This window comes from Mirounga leonina, unplaced genomic scaffold (genome assembly GCF_011800145.1).
Source record: "Mirounga leonina isolate KUSES-001 unplaced genomic scaffold, KU_Mleo_1.0 Mir_175, whole genome shotgun sequence".
NCBI lineage: Eukaryota > Metazoa > Chordata > Mammalia > Carnivora > Phocidae > Mirounga > Mirounga leonina.
The window spans coordinates 13,033,792-13,046,274 of NW_023270453.1; positions in this window are offsets into that span (position 1 = coordinate 13,033,792).

A 12,483-nucleotide genomic window follows, 5' to 3' on the forward strand; every position below is an offset into this window, starting at 1 on the left:
GTTAAGACTATTCAAAAAGCATCTACAGAGAACTCTCTCCATGCCTCAAGCTGTAGGAGACTTTTTGAGGGACACATAAAGGGCATATATGGTCCTTGCCTGCTAAAACTCACAACCTCCCTCAGAAGAGTAAGGACAGCCAAGAAGGGGAGGCTAAATCCAGGAGCAGTGATGGGAGAAGACCCAGACTGAATGTTATTAAGAATTGGATAAGAGGGATGCTTGGGTGGCACAGTCGATTAAGCATTCGACTCTTGGTTTCTGCCCAGGTCGTGATTTCAGGGTCATGAAATTGAACCCTGCATGGGGCTCCACAGTTAGTAGGGAGTCTGCTGGAGATCCTTTCTTCTTCTCCCCCTACCCCTCTCCCCGCTAAATTAAATAAATAAATCTTAAAAAAAAAAAAAAGTGGATAAGAGAAGAGAAAGGGGACTCTGGGAAGGGGACATGCTGTACAATGGTTTGGCAGGCTATTCACATTTTTCTGAATAAAGGAAATGTTGGCAGGGGCAAAGAAGAGGAAATCAGACCTCTGGGTTAAATCACAAACAGGACATAGAATGGGTCTCAAAGGTAGAATGCCTACGGATGGAGATACAGAAGCTGAGGATAACTGAAGTTTTTCATCTGGAAGATGCAGGCTAAGATGCTCAGTGGACACACTGAAATCATTGAAAAAGAAAAAAAAAAAAAAAAGAGAGATTGGTTATAATGGTAGGTGACAAATCCATAAAGCACTTTTTTCCCAAGGCTGTATTTGACCGACATCTACAACTTTAGAGTATAGTTTCTCTCCCTCTCTCTCTCCTCCCCCCGCTTCTTCTGTTCTGCCATAAGAGAGAGGCAAATGGACTTTAGTAAGGATTCAAGTTGCTTTTTAAAATAATATTTGTTTGAGGCCTGAGTTGTCCCTTTCGACTCTTAGGCTTTTTCCAGGAACCTTCTGGGAAGTTGAGGTGTGTACCTGGTCTTTGAACTCTGAGCTGGTCAGGGGTGCTTCTTCTGTGCAAGGCTAGGAAAATCCAACATGAGGCAGAAGTATTCCAGGAAAAAAATTCTTTAGACTGTGAACACAACCTCATGGAAAGATCTGTAGTAAAAGAAAGAAATCACAAAAATATAGAAAAAAAAAAAAGAAAAATTCTTAGATGAAGAGGTGAGAAGGAGAACAAGTAACATTTTTGGTGGTATTTTCAGAAATATTTGATCAAGGGGCACCTGGGTGGCTCAGTCAGTTAAGCGGCTGCCTTTGGCTCTGGTCATGATCCCAGGGTCCTGGGATTGAGCCCCGCATTGGGCTCCCTGCTCAGCAGGAAGCCTGCTTCTCCCTCTGCCTGCCACTTCCCCTGCTTGTGCTCTCTCTCTCTCTGTCAAGTAAAAATAAATAAATAAAATAAAATAAAATAAAATAAAATAAAATAAATAGAAATATTTGACTAAAACCATTAAATATTTGTTGAGCATACGTACTTGAGTTGTTATTTTGTTCATTTGTATAACTATCAGATTTACTCTTTCTCTGAATGTGTCTACAAGACATTCTTTCCAACCCTCACCTCTGCTCTCACTTTCTCTCTTTGCCCTGAGCAAAATAACACATCTACTTGTCAACTCTGGTTTTCTTAGGGCATGTAATACACCATGGTTTGCTTAAGTAGCCGACAGGAACTTCCTGACAGGACCTCAGCCTTGCTGCATCATGGACCCATCTGACAGTGGAACCACATTGTGCCATAGTTTGATTATAAAAAGCTGATATGGGTATGGGTATAGATATAGATGGTAGAGATAGAACCAACTTTTGGCATATATACACACAAGACAAGGGGCTATTTGGCACAGATCAACATTCTTTTTTTTTTTTCCTTCCTACTTTTCCTTGCTACTCGTAGGGGTATGCGTTAAAGTTGACCAGGGGAACATGATCCTGGCAAAGGATTAGCAGAGAAGGTCTCCAGAGGCTCAAGGAAAAACATTTCCAAAGTTTAACTTTTTCCAATGACTTAAATAAACTAAATTATCACTTAAGGCTCCCTACCTATGTATAAGGAACTGTCACTGAAGAAAAAATATCTTGCAGTATTACATAATTAAAATCTGACTAGATTGAGCCAAAAATAATCTGCACAATATCTATATGATTAGGAAAGATTGCCAACAGATTCATTCATTTATTCCACTAACACTGAGAGCACATCTACTATTTATCCAGGCCCTGCTTGAGGCATCAGCTGAAGAATGCTGTCCTCATGGGGTTTGCATTCTAGTGCCAAGAGACATATAATTTTTGAAAAATAGTAAAAACATACCCAGTAATTATATGGTAAATTCTTTCGACAAAAATGGAGAAGAGAATAAGCAAGCTGGGAAGGGGGTCATTTTAAAGAGGGTGTCAGGAAAAGCTTCCTTTAGGAGACAACAGGCAAACGAAGAAGCTGACGGAGGTGAACTCATGTTTATGAGCCACACTCACATAATATATTGTCACTGTTTCATTGGGTCATCAAACCAGGAGTCCCAGGGCACCTGGGTAGCTCAGTTGGTTAAGCATCTGACTCTTGATTTCAGCTCAGGTCATGATCTCAGGGTGGTGAGATCGAGCCCCACGTCAGGCTCTGCACTCAGTGGGGAGTCTGCTTGAAATTCTGTCTCTCTCTTCCTTTGCCCTCCCTGCCTACACTCTGTCTCTCTCTCAAATAATAAACAAATCTTAAAAAACGAACAAACAAACAAACAAAACAACCATGGGTCCCATAATGTTTTCTGTCCCAGGCTAATTCTTGTACAAAATGTATGGCATATTAGGTGATCTGTTAGTAGCCTTTGGTTTCTAACTATGGAATACATTAATGGCCAATTTATCTAATCTTGTGCCTCAGTTTCCTCACTTTAAAATAAGGGTAAAGATACTACCTAGCTCATTGGACTGTGTAAGGATAATTTTGTTACATACAAAGTGCTTAGGACAATAATAATAGTACATTATTATTGCTATTTTTTTATTAACAAAAGAATCAAATAGGAAAAGCTAATACATCTCAGCATACACTTTCTGTTGAAGGCATGATAAACTTTTTGGAGATATAAATGAAGAGTTGTTAATTTGTTATAAAGTTACAAATGTTTGACCCTTTTCCATTATATACAGTTTAAAGTCTGGGTTTGGATTTATGAAATGGATAAAGTAAAGGTCATAAGAATTTTGGGGAGTGGGATGGAGTCTTAAACATCAGTGTCATGCTATGAACCAAGTATTGCTTGGGGCAAAGATTTTATTCCTTGTTCCTAATTTGATCATCTTGGGTGGTCCAATTTTTTTTTTAACTTGGCATAGTTAACTATTTTTAATCATCACAGAACAACATCAAATTCTATATATGACCTATGAATTTGGGGAAGAAAGGAATCATTGAACTAGTACACACTGACATATGGGGAATAAATTGAAGGAAACCAGATTCAAATTTTCAGTTACCTAGTGTATTTACACAGTGGAATGTGACAAAAATCCTACTGTTACTCCCAATACTCCGAAAAACCAAATGAGATATCTTTAACAGAATTATTGCCTTGTCTGATGGGCTATGCGTCCACAAGTAAAGAATCCCAAAGTTAAAAGGGTACTAGTGTAGTTACTGAGTGATGAAAGTCTAGATTGGTCTAGCAACAAAACTGTTATCTTCCGCATGACAGTTTTCGCCTCGCAGCCAATGCCAAGGTCCCCCTTCCCCATTGTATTTTTTAAAGATTCAGTAAAGTTGAGGTATCCAAAACTAGAATAAGGGGATGCTTATTTTCAACTATTTGAAGAGCATAGATAGTTGTTCCCTAAACAAACAAAAAGGTTTAAGTGTATTTTCAACAACTGGAGCCAAAGGAGGGACAATGCATGTCTTTACTTCTCCCCAATGCCCCTTCTGCCATGTCCCAAGTCCATTTGTACCACAGTAGCAACATTCTTTTTTTCCCCCATATAATCAAACATTTAGCCTCACGGGGTTATTAATCACACTTTGCACTTAGACGGCCTGAGTTTGAAAGGACATTTCTTAGAATTCTATAAACAGTCATTAATCCTTAAAAAAAAAAAAAAAAAAAAAACCAACCCCCAGAAAGTTGTGTTTTGTAATCATTTTACTCAAATTATGGAGTGTATAGAACTATAGAATTATCAAAGGTTTGCCATTTTTCATAGGATCCATGGTCTTTAATTGTTTTCTAGATGTGAAAATAGTGGTAGGTTTGATACAGTGAAATTGTTGAAAGATCCTAGCCACTTTGCCTAAGGCCAGACATCCTTTAGTCTTCTTTTTTTAACTGTTGCTTGAAGGTCATTTTTTCTCTGACACTGGAGTAGGTCCTTGAGGTACCCTATTGCCCTCTGTGAGTTGCTTGCCCTTACCAGCATCCGCATACATGATTCTATTTGCTTCCGTAATTAAGTTTTTTCAAAATGAGGGCGTAAGACCTAACAACATTACTTGTTTTACTCATTATTGTTTTTCTTTTTCTTTTCTTTTTTTTTTTAAGATTTTATTTATTTGACAGAGAGAAACACAGCGAGAGAGGGAAACAAGCAGGGGGAGTGGAAGAGGGAGAAGCAGACTCCCCCCGGAGCAGGGAGCCCCATGTGGCTCCATCCCAGGATCCCAGGACCATGAACTGAGCCAAAGGTATACCGACACTTAACGACTGAACCACCCAGGCACCCCTCGCTATTGCTTTTCTAATCCCTAGCATGATGCTCCTAATAAATCATGTATGTTTATTTTTTTAAAGATTTTTATCCATTTATTTGAGAGAGAGAAAGAGAGAGAGAGTGTGTGTGCATGAACGGAAGGGATGGGCAGAGGGAGAAGCAGACTCTCTGCTGAGCAGGGAGCCTGATACAGGGCTTGATCCCAGGACCCTGAGATCATGACCTGAGCCGAAAGCAGCCGCTTAACCAAGTGAGCCACCCAGGCGCCCCACACAATGTATGTTTATTTTTGAGTGATGAATGTAATATGGCTCTGAAGTTCCAAGTAAAATTCAGCCTCTATTATGAACTCACTGTGTGACCTTAGGCAAATTCATTGAACTTCCTAGTGCTCAGGATCTTTTTTTCTTTTCCTTTTTTTTTTTTTTTTTGGCAGAAATAATAATGCTAACAGTTTAGGAGCAATTTTTGATGTATCAAAAGTTGTTACGAGCAATGTATTAGCTCATTAAATCATATAAAAATCCTATGAAGTACATATTCATTATCTCGAAAACATAATTGAAAGAATTAAGGCCCAGAGGGATTAAATGACCTGTGTTATTAGTAAAGCTATCAAGGACAAAATTGAGAATTTGAATCCAGGCATTCAGTCTCAAGGGCCCAGGCTCTTAGTCATGCACTCTGTGCGCCCTAGAGCCCCTTAGATGATTTCTCAGTTTTGTTCCAAAATCAATGTTGAATAATAGTGGGAAAAAAAAAAAGAAAAACTTTTCCATTGATTGTATCTGGATACAAAACCTACCTCAACATTTTCTTTCTTTTATAGCTATTAACTCTTTAGTTGATTGATACATAACATTCTTATTTGTAAAAGAGTCCTATACTAACATTTACCTTGTGCTTATCTAGTAATTTAAATAAATTAGTGTCTATAATGTGCCAGCATCTAACAAATGAAATTATTTAAGTGTTGGGGTAATAAAAACAATAGATATGCTCATGTGACTTGATTTAAATAAAACAATGAAAAATACCAAAATTTGTTTTTCTGAAGTAGCCTATAATTGGGAAGAAAACAGTGCTCATTTTAAGCCAGAATTGTTCAAAGATCTACAAAGAGAGTAGATCTTAAACATTCTCCTCACAAGAAACACAAATTACAACTATGTGAGGTGATAGATTTTAACTAAACTTATCATGGTGATCGTTTTGCAATATGTGCATATATATAGAGGGAGAGAGAGATGCCAAGTTATTATATAGCACACCTTAAACTAATATAATGTTATATGTCAATTTTATCTCATGAAGACTGGAAAAGATCTACAGTGGCTGAGGTATTTGGAAAGTTGTTTCCCTGTTGTCTGGGGGCAACACTTTGTCCCAAGGCAATAGCTTAGTCTGGGTTAAAACACAGACACCGCTAGCAACAATTAAAAGAAAAGCAACTCTGTTTTATTTTATTAGGCAGATAATAATACCCCTAGTTTACAGATGAGGCAACAGAGACCTGTGTGCCCACGGTTACACTGCGGAGCCAGGATTTGGGAAGACGGATCTGATTCAAATCCTCTGCGCTCCTCGTGGCTACATTACCTGCTATTGGAAAAGCAGGGATTTAGATAACATTTGCACTTCTCTACCGGGCTCACACTGCTTGACCTAGCTTCTGTTCATGGCACTCAACTCCAGGATGTTCATTAATTCACTCGACACATTATTTATGACGTGCCCGCTTGAGAGAGATCTACTGCATGGACATCACAGTCTCTGGAATTAATTTTAAGCATACCAAGGAAAATTACTTTTGTTTCACTGCTTTCCAAGAATAGAGATTTACCACTAAAATTTTAATTTTGTAGCGTTACCGTTTACCCTTCTTCCCCTCCAAAATTAACAGACCTGTTAATTTTGTTTTCAGACAAACTAGATAGAAAGAAGAAAAGCTTTGTGACATGGGCACTCAGCCAGCCTTGAGGAATGAACACAACATTTTCAGAGTCTTTGGAATATTAAGAACAGGTCATAAGTAAAAGAAAATAGGAAATAAGGACCGGAGGTTGGGAAGCCTGGAGTCAGTTCAGACTGTCTGAATCACTTATGTTGTGGTGGTGATTTGAGCTGACAAAATGTTATTGGAGGGATCACTCTCCTCAACACTGTTTGCTTTGGGAAGTCAGGCAGAGATTTATTATGGCTGAAAGCCTTTACAGCTGTCGGATGTAAGTGCTGGGTTAAGAGAGTTGAAAATATCAGCTGAAATTAATAGCATGAGTTGTGATTTTGAATATCTGCAACAATTGCAATGGGACAAAAAAAAAGAAAAAAGAAAGCCAGAGACCACAGTTTTATTCTACATCTATGATGGCGTTTGGTGCAAAAAAAGTCATGACATGTGATACATGGAAAGGGGGCAATTTTATATCCACTGACTATAACCCAGATATCTGAAATACTGACATACAGGCCTGACAATTAATGGGATGGCATTTTGATGTAAGTAAAGATGTTAGACTCAATGGCTAGGATGGTAGAAGAAAGGAAGCACTGGAAGTGATGTCTTTTGAAAGAATGTTCATCCTGAGGAGTAACAACCACCACAATGCATGAGTAAAGATGCCAAGAAAAATACATTTGGAAGATGAAGATAAATTGATGAAAGGTAGATCACACTGATAGATAGGTATGTTAAATAGGTAATCATTATTTTTATGTCTATATCTCTACATATGCCATGTTATAATTCTATTTATCCTTCTATCTGTCTTGGAAAATGTAAGCTCAATCAAACACGAAGGAAAGATTTCAGGTTTTGTTTCCCTTGCTGGGTCTATAGGCACAGTGGTACACATCTGAAAGACTTAAACAGATTTTGTGATGGAGAATGACCCATAGCTAATATTTATGAAACTCTAAGTATGGAAATTCATATTAGAGAGTGGTTTCTGACCTTGCTTGGCAAGGAATCCCTTTCTTGAGAAGAATGTCATCGGTTCATTTCCTCTGAACACACTCTGAGAAATACTGTTTCGGAGTGGAATGTGTATATTGAGCAGGTCTTCCATTGCTTGTCTTTGGTAATTATACTTACTGGGTACGTAACTCAGAATCTGGATACAAAATAGCGTTGAGTGAATCAATACATCTAATAAATGAGTCACATCTATGTTCCTGTCACCTTAAGGGTCGTACAACCTGTTCTCAACTAAAGGATGTATCTGTTCAAATGTAAAGAAATACCAACATGTCCTGTAGACTCCAGTATGCTAACTGTAATAGTAACACACTGATGCCAATGACCTAGACCACTGTATCGTGATGTCGCCTGGTGTGTTATAAATGTGTTTAAAATATAGACGGAGGGAATGATGCATATTTTGGCTAGGCATCTGATTTCACCAAGTTACTAACGTTTTTATTAAAATAGGACAGTCAGAGGATAATGAGATATTCCCTCTCTATTCTGCCTTCATCTCCTGCTTCCCTTGTTTCCCCTTGTCATTTTATCACTTTCAGGATTTTCATTCAGTTCAGAAATAATGACATAAAGTACAGATGAAGATTTCCCTGCAAGAAGCAGAATCATTAACATGACTGATTAATAATAAATAATAATTTTAAAAAACAAGAGGTCTATCCCTCCACTTCCATTGCTTCAAAACACCTGTGGCTTCTGTGGTCTTTGGATAAAGCCACTGTCTGCTTCTTTCCTCTGGTCTCTCTAGTCTTACCCACCACCTCCCTCACTATATTCCACCCAATCTTTGTTCACACTCTGAATTTCAACCAGAGTACCCCCTTCTCTTTGTTGACCACTCCATGTCATTTGCGCACACTGTTACTATGACCAAAGTGGCCCTTATTCACCCCAACAACAGCTTCCAACACCTTGCCACCAACCTTCACCCTCCTGTTATATAGAAGAGGTGACACCAAGTGGCAAATGCCGAGCCAGGGTGCTGGATTTGAAGATGAAAGCAGAACGAGGTTCTACCTGTGACTCAGTGTGTGGTGAGGGAACAAGGTCTTGAGTCTAACAAATGATCATTTGCTCCAGTACAGTGTGGCTTGTGGGCTATATTCCAGAAACTTTATGTAGCACAGTGTTATAGTGGAATTATCCCTCCCCTCAAATTCCTATGTGAGGTCCTAACCCCCAGGACCTCAGCAGGTGATTGAACTTGGAGATAAAGCCTTGGAAGAGGTAAATAAGGTAAAATGAGGTCATACGGGTGGGCCCTAATCCAATATGACCAGTGTCCTCGTAACAACAGGACGTTAGGACATAGGCAAGAGGAAACAGGAATATCACGTGGAGACACAAGGAGAAGGCGGCCCACGACAAGCCAAGGAGAGAGACCAGAGAAGAAAGAACCCTGTCCACACCTCAATCTTGGACTTCCAGCCTTCAGAGGATGAGAAAATAAATGTCTGTGGTTTGAGCCCCCCAAGGGACTTGATTATGGCAGTCCTGGCAAGCTAATACACAAAAGGTGTCCTTATTTAGTAGGATGCTCTAATTTAAGTTTTTTCTGCCCTCACCTAAGGAAAGCAAAGTTCTCTATTCCACACCCCAGTCTTGAGTGTTTACTCCACTCTGTTCTAAAGCGATAGTGATAAATATTTCCATGCAGGATACTTTTCACTCTGGAGACACTATAATTGGTTCTAAAGAGAAGTACTTTCCAGACTAAGGGCTGCTGCCTTAATATGTGCCACATGAGAATGTAAGGCATAAAGCGTGAAATACTTTAAAAATTACATAGGATTGAGAGGCAAGTGCAATGCCATAGAATTTGGAGTAACTTATTGGGTATCCAATTGGTGCAAAGCACTGAGTATACAGAGGTACTGTGTGAAATAGAAAGGTAAATAGGGCATCATCCCAGCCATGCAAAGTTCACCGTCTCACTGGGAAAAGAAATGTGTGACAGTTGTCTTTTGGACAATCTGAGGGTCATTTCATTCAAGTAGGGACACTTCAATCTGACTGAAATGGATCTTAATTTTTCAGCCAGAGAGGACTCTGTTTTCTAAATTCTTTACTATAAGATTGAATAGGAAACTCCCCCCCACTTTTTTTTTTTTTTAAGATTTTATTTATTTATTTGATGGAGAGAGAGACAGCGAGAGCAGGAGCACAAACAGGGGGAGTGGGAGAGGGAGAAGCAGGCTTCCCGCTGAGCAGGGAGCCCGACGTGGGGCTCGATCCCAGGACCGCGGGATCATGACCCGAGCCGAAGGCAGACGCTTAACGACTGAGCTACCCAGGCGCCCCCCCCCCCCCACTTTTTTAGTCTCAAATAATGGAAACCACCTTGTTTCAAATATGGGAGTAAAATGTGCTAGATTTTTATAGAACGCTGCCTTTGAAAATTGAGATACTTTGGGGAGTTAGTTGGTAGCTTTAAAGATTTTTCTTAGTATTTACAATATACTGAACGCTACTCAAAATCCCCAAGATACATTTCCATTTAATATTCCCAACATCTGAAGAATTTGCTTCTGTTGACTTCTGCATTACAGATAAGGAAAGAGAGATTTGGGGGGGTTGGGTAGCTTGTCAAAGATCACAAAACTGCTAAGTAGTGGAGAAGGCCATCAACACTAACGGATAGGAAGAGCTCGTGGATTTCATGCATTACTACCACATTCATTTTTATAACTTTTTTTTTAAAGATTTTATTTATTTATCTGAGACAGAGAGAATGAGAGAGACAGAGAGCACATGAGAGGGGGGAGGGTCAGAGGGAGAAGCAGACTCCCCGCCGAGCAGGGAGCCCGATGCAGGACTCGATCCCGGGACTCCAGGATCATGACCTGAGCCAAAGGCAGTCGCTTAACCAACTGAGCCACCCAGGCGCCCCATTTTTATAATTTGTAACTCAAATAAGTCCTTTTCCCAAACTAAGGTAGCTAAGGAACCAAGGGACCCTTAAAACAGAGATGTTCTGTGTAAATATTCATTTAGAATTTGGCACAAAATAAGAGTAGAAACATAACTATTTCTAGATAAAGCAAAGCAAAATATGCACTTTGGGATTGATTTCCTAATCAAATTATCACCGCAGTACTAACAGCCATGTAATGGGGAATATTTCCTATCAATGTGACTTCATCTTTAAGCTCCACATCAACACTCTTAGGACAAACATAGCCCTTAAAGTTGATAGATTAAAGGCTCTGGGGCATTTCTCCACACTTCATGCATCAAGAGTTAATGCTATGTTTTGTATGTACTCGTGGTTCATGATATTGGATATTGGCCAGCCTTCAATGACAGTCACATTCAGAACACACTGAAAAACACAACCAAATATTGTTTTCATTATACCAGTTTAGTTAAAAGGAAAAAAAAAAAAAAAGGTTGAGGGCGCCTGGGTGGCCCAGTTGGTTAAGCTTCTGCCTTCGGCTCAGGTCATGATCCTGGAGTCCCGGGATCGAGTCCCGCATCGGGCTCCCTGCTCCACAGATAGTCTGCTTCTCCTTCTGCCCCTCACCCTGCTCGTGCTCTCTCTCTCTCTCAAATAAATAAAAAAATCTTTAGAAAAAAAGATTGAGAATCAGGTACAAGTGATACCTAAAGTACTAGTGAAATGTGCCAAAGTAAGTTTCAGTTCTAGTGGCACTCTGCTCCTCTATTAAGATATAAGAAAGACATTCTTGTCTTTAACCAGACCCAATCCCCAAACTCCTCAAAAACATGTATTTAGCACTGTTTCTTTTTCATTTTATAGACATTGGCTTGAACTCAAATAATAATGATCCACTTAGTGTTCCCTTATTAAGATAGGAAAAATGATTCCATATAATATTTGAGAAATAAAATTCTATGTCTGTTTGGAATTTCAAATTCATAGCTATCAAAATGCAAAATGTGAAGTGAAAAAATAGTAATGATCTAGCTTACTAGAGCAATTTTGACAGTAGTATGGAACACCTTACTTTTATTAAAAAAACAAGATTATTTCAATTTACTTTGTCTTGTGTTTGCTTCTTAAAGGAGATAATTCATGGAAAGCACCTGTCAAAGTGCTGAAAACATTGGAGGACTCAAAGTTAACCACTGCTTTTTTTTTTTTTTAAAGATTTTTTATTTATTTATTTGAGAGAGAGAGAATGAGAGACAGCATCACAGGGAGGAGGGTCAGAGGGAGAAGCAGACTCCCCACTGAGCAGGGAGCCCGATGCGGGACTTGATCCCGGGACTCCAGGATCATGACCTGAGCTGAAGGCAGTCGCTTAACCAACTGAGCCACCCAGGCGCCCCTGCTTTTTTTTTTTTTTTTAATGGAAGAAGAATTCTTATAGAAAATCAATTTAATATTATTCCTGAGAGGACTAATGGAACTAAAATGTCATGCTATGGAACTTCCCATGAGTTTCTCACTGGCTTTCATAATTCTCAAAAACTGACATGATATATGTCCTATATTAGACAAACAATCTTGGGCTGTGAAGATTCCGTTTTTATAACAGGCATTATTAGCATAAAGTAAACATTAATGGGGCGCCTGTGTGGCTCAGTCGTTAAGCATCTGCCTTCTGCTCAGGTCATGATCCCAGGGTCCTGGGATCGAGCCCTGCATCGGGCTCCCTGCTTGGCAGGAAGCCTGCTTCTCCCTCTCCCCCTCCTGCTTGTGTTCCCTCTCTCACTGTGTCTCTCTCTGTCAAATAAATAAAATCTTTAAAAAAAAAAATAAACATTCCAACCAGATACCCTATTAGAGTATTATCAGTGAAACACAAAAGAACTGAATGAATGTTATCCATAACAAAAT